Source organism: Taudactylus pleione, unplaced genomic scaffold (assembly GCF_031769625.1).
Source record: "Taudactylus pleione unplaced genomic scaffold, aTauple2 ptg000959l, whole genome shotgun sequence".
NCBI lineage: Eukaryota > Metazoa > Chordata > Amphibia > Anura > Myobatrachidae > Taudactylus > Taudactylus pleione.
This window is the reverse complement of record NW_028285360.1, coordinates 1603715-1620025: the sequence shown is the minus strand read 5'-3', so window position 1 is coordinate 1620025 and position 16311 is coordinate 1603715. Positions and strand designations below refer to the sequence as shown.

At 42.3% G+C, this 16311-nt stretch overlaps 1 pseudogene; it reads left to right on the top strand.

Annotated features, from left to right (window-relative positions):
• The first annotated feature begins 4589 nt into the window (after positions 1-4589).
• On the top strand, positions 4590-15057 carry LOC148473169 (uncharacterized; annotated as a pseudogene).
• Positions 15058-16311: the final 1254 nt, after the last annotated feature.

Sequence of the window (16311 nt, the reverse complement as noted above, 5' to 3'; positions counted from 1 at the left end):
TTCTCCGGTCTGGGAGAGTGTGTACAGGAGATGATTGCTAGTGTAGGTAAGCTCCTTATTCTTATACTTGTTGTCATCTTAGTATTTGGTTTATGTGTCAGATGTGTTCTTATTATGTTAAAGTGTGGAAAGTGTACCACCAAGGTAAACCGTGAAAATTAAATCTTAATGGTGGTGAGTGGTGGTGGTATAGGTACTAAGGTTGATGAAGAACTGCATTATAATCCTGAAATTGAATGTACCATCAGATAATAATATGTGAATAGGTTTTGTCATGTATAATAAAATATATTGTAAATGTTTCATTAAACATCATAGATAATGTAGTCTCAATTTCCCCCCCAAATGTCCTTTACAGGTTTGATAAGGTCCCACATCCTACAAATGGTTCCCTATAGATCTGCTGAGTGCATATAAGGGTTGTTTTACCCTTTCCTGAAGTGCATTATTGTTAGTTCAATGACCGAGTTGTGTCATACCATTTAGAACATTAGATAATAATTTATTATGCATGACTAAAAAGGTTAAGAATAGAAGGTGATAGTTTTATGTTTGTTATCAAAGGGTGGACTGTCAAAGTCAAATAATTGGGTACGATCGCTTTACAATTATTATCTGATGATATAGTCACCTATAGTGTGATGACGTGTTACCAGGATGCTACTTTGCATCGGTGTAATCCAATGCGCTAAAATGCATATTCACAACACACATACACTGACGCACATAACGCACACACATATATATATAAATATATATATACACACAGACGCTCATATGCGTATGCACATACTTACACATGGACGCTCATCTGTATATAGTCACATACATAATGACACATATTTGCTATTTCAATACACAGATGCACATATGCGAATGCATACATATAAAATGGTTCCCACACATTATAGTTAATAACCAGAGTTATTAAAGGTATTTTTAGCTAATAATTATGATGTGAAATGTACTTAAAGGAGATCTAAGGTTCAGAATACAGTGGACATGTCATGTTTGGTATCATACTAAATCCCTGTTTATTTGCAGACATCCGTTTCTATCAGCAAAGAAGTTGCATAATGCGTCCGCTAGTTATGTATGATAGGGAGTTATTGTTTACAATGTTATTACTAGTATGCAGTGTTGTAGCCAGTTTTAACCAGTTGTTCGGCGGGAAGCTACACAATGTGACCGTTGGAGAATTGAGCCATACCCCTGATGACACCATATGAACTGACCAATGACCAGATTGACCAGAAGCAAGAACCAATGAGAAACTGTCAATTTGTCCCTTTGTTAACCTGTGAGGTATATAAGCTGTGTCCTGACCTCAGTGTACACACATCTTCTTGCGGCTGCAGACGTCTGGATTGATGACTGTATACTGGGACCAGTGCGCACGCGTATGTATCGAGCTGTACTATTTTCATTGCTTTTTACTCTAATTGTTAACTCTTACATCATGTTACCCATTTTACATAAATAACTTTTTGTGCTTTGGAACCACACGATTGGACTGGAAAGCAATTCTTTCTTAAGCAACTTGCAGCGCTAAATAGCGACTTATAGGAATCAACAATACACACTGGACAAACATCCATGTGTCATCTGGCCGCAGGTCCCGCTGGCCAGGGGGCGTGTCGTACCCCCCACCCCTTGGCCTCCTCAGCAAATGTATGGGTGGTCAGCTGACCGCCTGTACACACAGCATGATGCCCTAATATATCTGCAGATATATTAAGGCATTGTCTGTGCAACACAGGCGACACAATAAGTCTGTGAACAACATCGTTCACAGACATATATCACTGGTACACACTGGCCGATACACTCAATATATATTGGCTGTTCAAATGATTGGCCAATCTATCTGCCAAGGTGTAACCAGCATAATACCTAAACATCACATCTGGGACCTGAAAGCACTCTAGTAGCAACCCATATCACCTAATGGTATTCACTGGTAAGGGCCAGGGGCTTGATGGACTCCACTCCTCTGCTATTGCCAGTTGAAACCCTGATTGATGTAAGTGAGGCGGCAAAACCAGTTCACTTCAAACTATGACACATTCTTTTTTTATTAAAATTTTCCTTTTTTAAAGTCACAAAGATATTTAAACAGATGCATTTTTATCTGGATATGTTTGTGAGGTGGTGGTGCTATTTTTTATAACCACTGCATGCTTGCAAAGTTGCAATCAATGTTATACTCTCTTCTATAATGACCAGAACTTAACAATTGTAGCAAAGAATGAATTAAACAATTTTCAAACAAATCTAAAACACTCACACTTCCCCAATTTATTTTATGGGTGGCCGCCTGTTTCTGTAATGTCACAATTAGGTGGATATACTGTATAAATAAGGAGAATAGCGAAGCGGGAACAAGCTCCTAATAGTGCAATATCTGAAACGATGTATATTTCAGCAAAACATTTGCCAATATGCGTGCCGGACATAAGATTTACACAAAACAAAGCCTATATATATGGAGACACTGATGTCCTAGGCTCAGGCTTGCCTCTTTTACAGGATGGCCTCAGTGTAGGCCAGATCAGCGATAGATAGATATACAGTATATATATATATATATATATATATATATATACAGTAAATTTATATATATAGAGAGAGAGAGACATGATCATCAGGGTTAGTGGCACCAAACTTTTTAAAATAAAAAATGCAAAATAGATGTTTGGTAGGCTCAGGTTTGATTCTTTTACAGGACATCCTCAGTGTATGCCAGATATTTATGGTTCTGCACTATACTGTATATATAGAGAGAGAAAGAGAGAGAGAGAAGGTGATCATCAGTGCTCGTGGCACAAGATATTTTTTAAATAAAAAACAAAATAGATTTTTGGTACACCTACTTTTCTACCAGTCTTTAACTTTTACCACATCAGTTAGTAGAAAGAAAACTTTTTAAATTTGCGCTACCAATGGCAAAAAGTATCTGACTATTCATTTACATATTTTCCTTTGGCTGTAGGAAAATGTGCCACCTGGTGCTACTGGTGATTCTCAATTGAACCCTTAGTGCATCATAGGATGCAAAGGAGTTCATTCATTGACTGACTTCATCTATGATGTCAAGTAGGGCTCCACGGATTGGACGGCAATAGGAAGAGCTGATGGGAGGTTGGAGGACTGCTGGGGCAGAGAAGTGAGTGAGAGTGCGGCCAGCGTGGCAGGAAGTGAGAGAAGAGGAAAGAATGAAAAACACTGTGTGTGTGGGAGAGGAGAGCAGAGCGTGCGGCTGCCGGTCAAGTGGGCAGGTGGCATCGGAGAACAGAGCTACCACACAGACACAGAGAGACAGAGAGAGACCAGAGATTGTACCGGGACCAGTGACAGCGTGCAGGCTAAATATAAAACCAGCATCTGTGAATCAGAGCCGGGGCCAGGGAGCCGATACGCGGAGGCGTGACGTCACAGAAGACTGCTGCTGAGTAAGCATAAAAGGCTGCACCTATAACACTTATGAGAGAAATAAAAGGGATTGTCAGCTAATATGCTAAATTGCCCCTGTGTCATGAACTGCTCCATTGTATAGTCCGGATTGCCTAATTCCAGGATACAATATGTGGGGTTACTATATTTGACTATTATGAATAACTTGCTCCCAGTATTGTGATGGCTTGGTGAGAGCTACGCCTTTCTGGTGGCTAACACACAGCTCAATGGCACCAAAGAGCTCTTTTCTAGTGTAACAGAGGCAAGTCAAGGTATCTGCAGTTACGTGCTCATTGCGCACCTCGTTCACTGGTACACAGTAGGAAGATTAATTCAGGAACTGTTTTGTCTGCAATGCTTCCTTAACAAGGGACACATTTCTATATCTTGTATTCCACACTCCGCATAGCCCCAAACTCCAGAACTCTCCCAATTCCAGCTGAATTGGAACAGCTATTGCCATCTCTGCCAGAAGTAATAAGTATATATATATATATATATATATAAATATATACAGTATGCAAACGGACTTGAGCTTTACAAATCAAAGTCGGAGGAGGTGCCCAGAGTGGACAACCTTATAGGTTGAATGATGGTAAAGTACAGCAGAGGTGATTAAACCCAGTATTAACACTAGTAAGCTTTTTTAAGGATACAGTTAGTTAGCATAAAAGTGTCTCTTAATTGAGGTTCACAACTTGTTAACAATTACAACTGTGATATAGTATGCTAAACCCTAATGTGTCATTGAAGTGTTGTCTTACTGCTTAAGCATACAGTAGTTATGCATGTTTGAAATGTTTATGCGAACACACTCCAGAGAAATGTCAGGTTACTGATGTGTACTGCTAAAGTATATTGTTTTCTGTTTCTGCCATCCACTGAACCCTGTGGTATAGTTGAACAGTAATATAATAAATACAGTGGAATGGAGAAGATGTCTGTCTGAATCCCTGTCTTGGATCGATCTTACTTCTCTGCTAATTAAAGAATAAACCTGGACTACGAGGAATACGCCAGACCACAGGTAAAGAGGAACCAATAAATCCCTATAGTGTTTTCGCAAATCTAATCAACTCTAAACCGAACAGGATCAGGAAGTATAAGTAAACGTAGACTTGATCACAGACAAGATGTCGCAAGAACAGCCTGCGGGAGATGAGCCGCTGAATGGAGAAAACAGTGGAGCAGGACAAGCTCCAGTCCCAACAGCACAGATCAATCCAATCATGTTACCATATTACTTCAGAGCCCAATGGCTTCCGACTTATAGCGGGGATGCCTTTAAGTCAGAGGGGAACACGTTTACCGAATTCCAAAATAAGTTGAAGTCTATGTTCCGATTATACTCTCTTAGTGACCAACAGCAAGTAGAGATATTAATAGGCCAGCTAAAGGGGTCGGCTCTGAGGGAGGTGACCTCATGGCCAATAGATGAGAGGAAAACTGTGGAACAATTGTTGGAGAGATTGTCTACCACGTTTGAAACAATAACATTACCAGAACTAAAAATTTAATTTTATGCTCAGAAACAACGGCCTGGGGAGACTCTTCGAGACTATGTGTTGAACTTGCAAAAAACTTTAAAAGAGATACAGGCTGTTGATCGTGAGGAAGTGAGGAACCCTGACAAGGCATTGACAACTTAACTTGTTGAAGGAGCTCTAGGAGAGGGTGTACGAACTCAGCTGCGGCTATTAAAGAGACAAATGCCAGGCCGACCATTCTTGGATTTTAAGGAAGCCGCTATCACAGTAATTGGCACCAACTCGGCTGGTGAGGAAGAATTCCCAGAGATGCCGGGATTCCGCGAACATTTACACTTACGGGGGGCTACGTCCTCCAGTCCCGAAAGACTAATCAGAAGTAAAGATATATGCAGCACAAAGCGGTCAGACTCCATCCACAGACCCACTGCAGATATTGAAGAAACAGTTGGAAGACCTGACTACCGGAATGGTAGAAATACAATGGGAAATACGGGACATGTCCAACCATCAAGCACCATTTGCAGAAGATGCCAGGAAACAGGCCACGTGGCAAGCTACTGCACTTACTCTGATCGTTTAAACTCCAACGCCCCGAGAACGCGGGCTGAACCTCAGGGGGAACCAACGGATTAGATCCAGATTCAGAAATGTGGTGGCCCCAGTACATTGGGCAATGCCCAATGATTCCAGTCACTATCAATGGTGTTCAGACAGTTGCTATGCAACCCTTTGGCAGCAATGGAGAAACACCCCATTATTGTTACCACCTCCCACCTGGCTTCAACTTATAGGTAGCAATGGCCATGAAATCTCTTATGTCGGTTATTGGGAGGCAGATATACAAATCAGAAAAACCTTGCTACCCAAACAGGGATGCCTGGTGACAGAAACTAGTGAGGCTAAAGTAGCTCCCATTATCTTGGGGATGAATATCTTACAGAGTTGTCCTGAGGAATTGGTGACGACCTTGCGAGGGGAGTCAGAAAAAGTCACTTCGCGGGACCAACGTGTCTTTCAGAAGACAATCAAGGTACTGCAAGGGCACCAAAAATTTACACAGAACACCGGAGAGATTGGGAAGGTACGGTTGACCGATGGGAAGCCAGTAAAGCTGCAGCCAAATTCCAAGACGATAGTGTGGGGCAAGTATGAAGCTTTAATTGAGTCCTGCCTGATCTCTGCTAAACAAGATGTAGTAGTAGCAAGTGTTGTATTGACTGTTTGAAATGGGAGGGTTCCAGTGAGGATCCTGAACCCCCACAATCACCCAGTAAAACTGTATTGGAAACAGCCATTAGCCAAACTTCTGTGAACCACGTTCCAGGATGTATTGCATCCAGCCCTGTGGATGGGACAATACTCCACCGCCGCGGCCAATGACTTGGAGAGTGGCACACGTCCAGTGTGGTGGGACGAAAAACAAATAGGGGATAACGAAACCCCGGAAGGTTACAAGCAAAGGGGTCTTGCAAGTAGTAATAGAATGCATGGAAGCCTTCAGTAAGAGTCCAGCTGAACTGGGAACTGTAAGGGATATACAACACCGAATTCTGATGGGGAATGCACCGCCCATCAAGGAAAAACATTGGCCTTTGGCCCCAGCGTTATATCAACCTGTTCAGCAAATGCTGGAGGATATGAAATCGAGTGTTGTCATTCAAGAGAGCCATAGCCCATGGGGCGGCGCCGATGGTACTGGTTCAGAAAAAGTACAGGCAGTTGCGCTTTTGCATAGATTATAGGAAATTGAATAATGTTACACATCGAGATGCATACCCCTACCCCGCATTTAGGAATCCCTTACAGCTCTGAAGATGGTGAGATACTTTTTGACACTAGATGACCAGTGGCTACTGGCAGATACCGATGGGAAAATGTGACCGAGAAAAAAACGCATTCACTACACCGATGGAACTGTACGAGTTCACCTGTAAGCCATTCGGGCTGTGTAATACACCTGCAGCCTTCCAGAGGGTCATGGAGCATTGCCTGGGGCACCAAAATTTTGACATTGTCCTTCTCTATTTGGATGATATCATCATCTTTTCAGAACATTACATGGATCACCTTCAACACTTACGGGAAGTTTTTCAACAATTGATGAAGTTCGGGCTCAAGCTCAAACCCTCCAAGTGTCGCTTATTGAAATCTCTGGTCCAGTATCTCTGGATCACATCGTGAGTGCTAGCGGTGTGGCACCCGAACGGAGAAGATCAAGGCGGTGCACGAATGGCCCACCCCAAGAATGGTGAAAGATGTGCGCCGGTTCTTGGGTTTCGTCGGATACTATCGCAGATTTATCCGTGACTTCACCAAGATAGCTACCCCACTGACAGAGCTTCGCAGTATATCCAAATATGAGTACGGCAAGAGGTCATTCATTGAATGAATGGATGTTCGCCAGGCTGCCTTCTCCCGATTGAAAGAGATCTTAACCGGAGCACCCTTACTAGCATATCCAGATTACAGTACACCCTTCCACTTGTACACTGATGCCAGTAAACAGGAGCTAGGAGCGGTTCTCGCCCCATGTTCAAGCTGGACAAGAGCAGGTAATTGCGACCAACGCAAAGAAACTATGCCAATTACAGTGCGTTTAAACTTGTGTTCCTGGCCCTTGTCTGGGCAGTGACTGAAAAATTCAGGGATTACCTCACGGCGACCCCGTTTGTGGCCTTTACCACTTGCAACCCCCTTGCTCATCAGGCCACTGTCCGACTGGGGGCCCTGGAACAGCAGTGGGCATCACGCTTGGCCAATTTTAAGTTCCGAATAGAATATCAAAGTGGATGCAGTAACGGTAATGCAGATGCTCTTTCCCGATTACCAATATCCAATGGTGAGGAGGGAGAAGACGACCGCTGTGAACAAGCGGAAATCCCCACTTTCACCATCAGTTGAAAACCTCATGGCATGACCTCAATTTCAGCGGAGATACAGGGAGATATGACTACCAAAGATTGGGTCCGGTGTCAGCATAAATGTCCTCACTTACGTCGGCTGAATGATTAGCTAGTCACCCATTGGAGACTGACCAAGGATGAGAGGACGGTGGCCTCATCAGAGTTACTCCAGCTGTGCAGGCAATGTGATCGATTGGAGCTAAGAGGAGATTTGCTAGTTAGATGTAGCATCGACCTGAGGATGCACCTCACGACCTGGCAGCTAATAGTACCCTGAGCAAAGGTGGACTCTATACTCCAAGCGTTTCATGATCACTCCGGTCACTTTGGTGAGCAGAAGATGGAGATCAATCTCAGGAAAAGGTTCTACTGGCATAATCTTCACCAAAATGGAGAAGATTGGTGTAGGTCCTGCTCGTGCCGTGCAGCAAGACAACCAGGGCAACGGGCACCATTGCATCCAATAGTCAGTCAACAGCCGCTCCAGATTGTGTCCCTTGACAACGTGAAATTGGAGCCCAGCCACACTGGATACAATTACGCTCTCACTATGATGGCCCATTATACCAAGTTTGTAGTGGCTCTGTCAGTCCAGGATTTGTCAGCCAGGATTACAGTGGAGATATTCGGGAGGTACTTCGTCTGGCCCTACGGGTACCCACTCAGCATACTCACCGATCAAGGACCGTCATTCGAGTCTCAACTGTTCAAGGAATTGTGCATCTTGAATGGTTGTAAAAAACTGCGAACAACAAATTATCACCCAATGGGGTGTTGAAACAAATGAATCATACTCTCATCAATATGCTGAGGGCTGTTCTCCCTTCACAAAGGCCAACTGGATATGCTCCATACTACTTACTGTTTGGACATCCAGGGCAACTCCCAGCCGATCTTCAATTTAGAGTTTCTGGAAATCACCCACATTCGATGTGCCTAGAAACGCCCTGGGTGCGTGAACATCAGTGTTGGCTAAAAGAAGCAAAAGCAATCATCGATCAACATCTAGATGTGGTGCGAAATCGCCAGAAAAGACACTATGACAGGGGTGCCCATTTCCAGTAGGATGTACTCAAAAAGAATAATCGACCGCTTCGGAGAAATGTGTCAGGTTACTGATGTGTACTGTTAAAGTATATTGTTTTCTGTTTTTGCCATCCACTGAACCCTGTAGTATAGTTAAACAGTAATATAATAAATACAGTGGAATGGAGATGTCTGTTTGAATCCTTATCTCGGATCGATCTTACTTACTTCTTCGATAATTAAAGAATGAACCTGCACTACGAGGAATATCCCAGACCACAGGTAAAGAGGAACCAATAAATCCCTATAGTGTCTTTGCAAATCTAATCAATGGGGGTCACCAAAATCTATGGGACCTTTCTTACTTTTATAGTCAAACCAAACTTTTGTGTCGCAAGCACAAAGCACTTTCCCAAGATTACAGTCCTTAGTAGTGTGCAGAACAGTGCTGCTCTTTTCAGGGACTTTGAAACTCCCTAAAATTTGGAATCTCCTGGACATTCCAGGGGAGTAGGCAAGTATGAAATAAAAGCAGCGCTATACTCAAGTATCCAAAAATCTAGAAAAAGTAAAATAATTTTGTGTAATATATTTAGTAGACATACACCCATCAGCTATAACATTAAAGCATCTGCCTAATATTGTGTAGGTCCCCCTTGTGCCATTAAAACTGCTTGAGACTTGGACTCCAAAAGCCCTATGATGGTGTTCTGTGGTATTAGGCAACATGTTAGCAGCAGATTATTTAAGTCCTGTAAGCTGCCAGGAGGGGCTTGTTTTTCCAGCACATCCCACAGATGCTCGATCGGATTGAGATCTGGGGAATTTGGAGGCCAAGTCAACTCCTTGAACTCTTTGTCATGTTCCTCAAACTATTGCTGAACAATATTTGCAGTGTGGCAGGGTGCATTATTCTGCTGAAAAAGGCCACTGCCATCAGGAAATACCATTGCCATGAAGGGGTGTAGTGTTCTTGGTCTGCAACAATGTTTAGCTAGGTCAAAGTAACATCCACATGAATGCCAGGACCCATTGTTTCCCAGTAGAACATTTCCCAGAGCATCATACTGCCCCCGCTGGCTTGCCTTCTTCCCATAGTGCATCCTGGTGCTATCTCTTCCCCAGGTAAACAACCAACACACCCGGCCATCCACATGATGTAAAGCAAACATGATTCATCAGACCAGGCCACCTTCTTCCATTCCTCCATTGTACAGTTCTGACACTCACGTGTCCATTTTGTAGCCATATTGATATATTTCTAGACTCTTATATCAATATTTACAGGGAGTATAGGGATATTGTGACAGATCTCTGAGGTATGATATGTCACAATTTATTATGGAAAGTTGTTTTAGCATATAAGATTAAGTATAGAGATGAATCTTATGTTTTGATTGTAAAAGGGTGGGACTGGCAGGGGTTAATGTTGGAACATAAGCATGCAGAGCAGGGGTGGAGTAATATAGGTGGGAGTGATTTGGTTTCTGTCAGGAAAAGAGGGTCCAGTTATAGGGAGGAGATATAACAGCTGTTAGCTGCTGACAGTCTGGAGTTCCCCTCACCAGAGGCTGGCACTCATCACTCCACTGGTGCTGTGTGAAGGGAGATCCTAGCAGCATCCGGGAGTGTGAGTTTGTGCAGGGCCAGAGTGAGGCTGCCGTAGCTGGATTGGTATCGACCTGGTCAGAGGTGACCACACTTCCCAGCGACTGTTCCAGTAGAAGGCGGCCAGAGGTGAAGAGTACAGTGGTGTCAGAGATGGGGCCAGTCAGTAAGAGAGACCACCCATATTCAGACAGCTGACAGCCGTGCCTGAGTCCCAGCCACCTATACTAAGGCAAAGAAAGAGCCTGCATTATACAGGCAGCTGACAGCTATCTGGTAGCAGAAGTGAGTGAAGCTAACTAGTGGCAGTGGGAACAACAGTAGCGCTGTACCTACAGTGAGTACTGTTACACCAGTAAAACACTCAGCTGGATCTTTCATGCAGCATTAATAATTTACCTTAAACATAAACAGCACAGATAGGAGTAATGCTACCCCAGAAGTCCCCTTGAGACTTATACTAACATTATTTTTTGGAATCCTAGTCAAACATACAGCAAAATAAGAGGAAAATTACTAGGGAGATAATCCTGAGGAGAGAAGAGCACCTGGAGTACTGATTTATCCTGAGGTTTTGGGCAAGCAGCGATATTCAAACTATCTACAGTATAAGTACTGATTGATCTCATCAATAATTGGGGATATACCTCTATCCTAGGTACAAAGTGAAAGGATTATATAAATCAATAACATCCCCACTTTTGGAGGACTTATATATGACATTGTGGCTTAATGGGTACTGCTACAAATTCTTTTCAGAACTTATTTTACAGAAGAGTGATAAATAGCTAGAGATACATAAAACTCCTTCATTGACTCCTGTTTTGCCTGCCCTTATTGTGATATTTATGTTAATTTAAGAAACTATTGGTAATACGAGAATTCATATTTGAATGTTCAAAGACATTGAAAGCTGAACAACACAGTGGATATTAAAAAGGATGTCTATATCAACAATTGATAGAGGACTTCAGCAATTTGTATGTTCATCAAAGAGACATCAGTGTTAGAGGAAAGTGTAACTTTGTTATTCTTGAACGCAGTAATGTATATTGGTATATATGCATGTTCCCTAAATGTATGCTGAAAACTATGATGTGTTAATGTGTTTGCTCTCATTCTTTCACATCTGTTAACATAGTCACTTTGTTTCAGTCCAGGATATCCAGCAGCTATTGACCCGACTGCCCAGGACGCTGGTGTGCTGATCATGTGACCAACGCTACCGCTACAATGTTGTCTTCACAGCGCGGCTGCTGCTACATTGCAGGACACTTCTATAGTGGAGGGCAGGCTGGTGCCATCACCAAGTTCAAGGCTTGTCACAGCCGGAGTTTAACAGGAAGCCCTGTGGACTTTGAGCACACTAGCGGGGTGAGCATAATTTAAGCTGTTGGTCTAGAACTGGCCAGTTCACTGGCTGACTACTCTCACGGGACATTTGCCATGTATATAACCCATTAGTTGCACATGAGGAGGATTAATTACCTGTTTGACTAGCAGGATAAATTCCTTACTAACAGTTCTATTGTATGCTGGAATATGGACTGCACCAGGACACTTTAACCAAGCGATATTGTTATTGAACAAATTGAGATATATTTAACACAATCACTATATGAGGTGCTGTGTAGTATAGTAATTTAAGCAATTGCAATTGATATTTAGGCTATCTCAAGATAGAATTTACTATATGTGTTATGTGATATATTTATATCTATTTTTTATTATTATGTGTATGATTAAATATGTATTATGTTTTATTGATCGAGTCCTGAACAATTTTTTCACAAGTATTGGTTGCTGTGGTCTATCTGCCATCTCACATACTGTGGTTTATTTTTACTAGCGCAGAGGTTCATATATAGATCTTTCTATATATTTTCTTCTTGTGTTACCCAAGTGAGCCTAGGTATTATACACACATGTAATTAAGCTTGAATGGAGGCACATTTTATTGACCCAGTAAGAAAAAGAGTTACATTTGGAGGCACTGCTGAGATTGAGAATACACTCAGGGCCTGATTCAGAGCCGCTCGTTCGCTATGAGCGATGTTCGCACAACTGCGCATGCGTATGGGTTGATGCGCAAACCAGTCATTGCGGTCGGAAATCGTGCGCTCGCAAAACAGCGAGGGGCTGCAAATTTGATTAACAGAATGTACCGTTTGTGGGTGGTAACAGGGGAAGGTGCATGAAAACAGGGGAGTGGAGATCTGAATGCAGGCGTGCCTAATGGTAAAAAGGGCGTTTAATGGGAGTGCATAATTAGTAAAGGAGTGTCATCGACCATGTCACTTGTCTTTTAGCCTGAACTGCACACAGTGATAGCAGTAGAAAAAAACCTACCACAAGCACTGCGAGCAGTTCAGATGCCTTTTGATGTACCCAATTAATCTAATAAATATCAGAGATGACGTGTGATGCGAACGGCAAAGGGGCATCTTTACAAAATAGCGAGCGCATTTTTCGTTCGCTCGCTCAGACATAGAGGCGTCAACAAACTGCAAAGAGTGAGCACTCAATTTAAATAGCCGGCCCCTTTTTTGGAACGACCGTCTGCAAATAGAGTCCGGCTCTGAATCAGGCCCTCAGTCTGTTACCAGCAGGTGTTAGCGGCCATTCATTACAGTGAAGTTTGTGGATCCCGACTCTGCACAGCAAATTAGACTCCTACCATTATGGGAAAGAAACAAAAGAATAAGGAAGAGGTAGGCACTAATGTCCTTGCTGTGGCAATTGGGGTAGTTGAAATCCATAAGGAGGATCCAAGGGATGATGGGTGGATAGATTTAGAAGAAGTGGGTATGGAAAAACTGAAGGGGAATTTAATATTAGAAGTTCAAGGAGGTAAAGACGAGACAGAGTTGGGAAATGATGTGGTAGTGATGGGAAAGAGAGAAAAAAAGGACAAGGGATAAGAAAGACATATTTAAACCTCATGAAGATGATAATGAGGGTAGTATAAGTGAAGAAATAGTAGAACCTATATGCACTGGCATAAAACTGGAAGATGGGAATGCCATTAATGAAAATATACTAGGAGAACTAGAAGATACAACAGATGCTGTAGTAAAGAGAAAAGAATATAGTATAGACAAAAAAAAGGAAGAGGAAAAGAATAAAACCAATGGATCTAGTTCAGTTACTGAAATAGCCATCCAAGGTACTCTGGAGGAGCCGAAGAGAAAGGGGGTGCTGTATAAATGGGAAGATAAATTTGTGGAAAGTTATGAAGTGACAAGAGAAAAGGAAAAGGTAGCAATTATGGAACAGATATATGGAGAGTTGTTGCGGAAAAGACCAAATGATGTACAGTACAGTTTAGGCATAATGGACCATATAGCAAATATGTGGTTAATACATTCTAAATGGTTTTCAAATCTTTTATGGGACGAAGTGTATACAAAGAGAGAAATTAATGGAGATGAGTTAAAAAGGGAAAATGAGGAAAAACAAAATTTCAACGCTCAGCTACAGAAAATGAACAAGGAATTGCAAGAAGTGCTTGATGCAGTAACCAGAGAACTGGACAACTTGAGGCAGTAGAATAAAGAAAAAAGGTTGGAGCAAGAACATAATATACAGAGGTCTCTGCAACAAGAAGAAACAGTCCATCTTCTTGAAGCCCAAGTGAAGGAGATGTCCCAACTCTTGGGAGCAGTGGAAACAGCAAAACAGAAGGTTCAGATTAGTGTCTTTGAAATGATGGAACATTTGATGCGGCTAGAATGTGAGAACAATACCCTTGCCATTGCCAACTCTGTGAAAACTATGCCTGAAACCCATCCCAGTGAGTTTTCCATGAACACGGAGACTAGTGACATCGCCTTACAGACTGAAGAAGGGGTTGTTAATTTGCAGGGGAGAAACATCAGATAGCCCTAAAATATCTGGCACGGTGTTATGATTCCATGTAAAGGAAGGTTATGGCTTCATTAGACGACATGACACCGGGAGGGATGTTTTTGTTCATTGGACCGACATAACCAAGAATAACCCATTAAAACTGCTGCCGAGCGTGGGAGATGGAGAAAGCATAGAGTTTGTAGTTGTCGAAGGAGTAAACGGAAGGCAAGCCATCAATGTTACTGGCCCTGGGGGTGTACCAGTAAAAGGGATTCGCTTTGCTCCAAGCCGACAAATAACTTACAGATGTTGTCATCAGTCAAGAAAAACCGAGGTTGGGGGAGAAAGTATATATGGACAACATAGGCGAGGCAGAGAGATGGATAATGAAAGGTCCCTTTTACAGAATCCAGCAGAGTAGACACCTTGCCTCATCGCCCTGCCCACTTTCCATGTGGAGAGGAAATTACACTAGGTCCCAAGGTCAACTGAATGCAAGTTTAGAGGCTAATAATTTGACACACTTGGACATTTCACTGGAGGAATAACACTGCCCTAATGATTATCAAAGCAAAATGCACACTAAATTTGCCTTGTCACAGTATCCCAAAGCTCCCATGCAAGGTCAAATTGTGGAGGAACCCAATTACAAAGATGTAAACAATGTGGGCCAGCCCAACAAGAGCAAAGCAAGAAAGATGCGAAAGAAGAAGACTCTAAAATAAAAGCCCAGGAGAACACCACCAGGGGAAGGCAAGAGATCTATCCAGTACCATCCCACCCTAATTGGCCATCAGCTTGAAAGATTGAATTAAAGTGGTAAGCTAATATGCTTGAATGGGTTATAAATGAATCTAATAATTTTATTATTATTTAGGACATACAGTCAGGTGCATAAATATTGGGACAATGACAGAATTTTCATATTTTGGCCTCTATTCACCACCACAATGGCTTTGAAATGAAACAAACAAGATGTGCTTTAACTGCAGACTTTCAGAATTAATTTGAGGGTAATTACATCCAAATCAGGTGAACGGTGTAGGAATGACAACGGTTTCTATATGTGCCTCCCACTTTTTAAGGGGCCAAAAGTAATGGGACTATCAACTCAAAAGCTATTTCATGGACAGGTGTGGGTTTTTCCTCGTTATTTCATTATCAATTAAGCAGGTAAAAGGTCTGGAGTTGATACTAGGTGTAACATTTGCATTTGGAATCAGTTGCTGTCGACTCTCAATATGAGATCCAAAGAGCTGTCACTATCAGTGAAGCAAGCCATCATTAGGTTGAAAAATCAAAATAAACCCATCAGAGAGATAGCAAAAACCTTAGGTGTGGCCAAATCAACTGTTTGGAACATTCTTAAAAAGAAAGAATGCACCGGAGAGCTCAGCAACACCAAAAGACCCGGCAGACCACGGAAAACAAGTGTGGTGGATGACAGAAGAATTATTTCCCTGGTGAAGAAAAACCCCTTCACAACAGTTGGCCAAATTAAAAACACTCTCCAGGAGGTAGGTGTATATGTGTCAAAGTCAACAATCAAGAGAAGACTTCACAAGAGTGAATATAGAGGGTTCACCACAAGATGTAAACCATTGGTGAGCCACAAAAACAGGAAGACCAGATTAGAGTTTGCCAAACAACATCTAAAAAAGCCATTACAGTTCTGGAACAACATCCTATGGACAGATGAGACAAAGATCAAGAGAAGAGTGTGGAGAAGGAAAGGAACTGCTCATGATCCAAAACATAGCACCTCATCAATGAAGCATGGTGGTGGTAGTGTCCTGGCGTGGGCATGTATGGCTGCCAATGGAACTGGTTCCCTTGTATTTATTGATGATGTGACTGCTGACAAAAACAGCAGAATGAATTCTGAAGTGTTTCGGTCAATATTATATGCTCATATTCAGTCAAATGCTTCAGAAAATTGGATGGCACTTCACAGGGCAGATGGACAATGACCCAAAGCA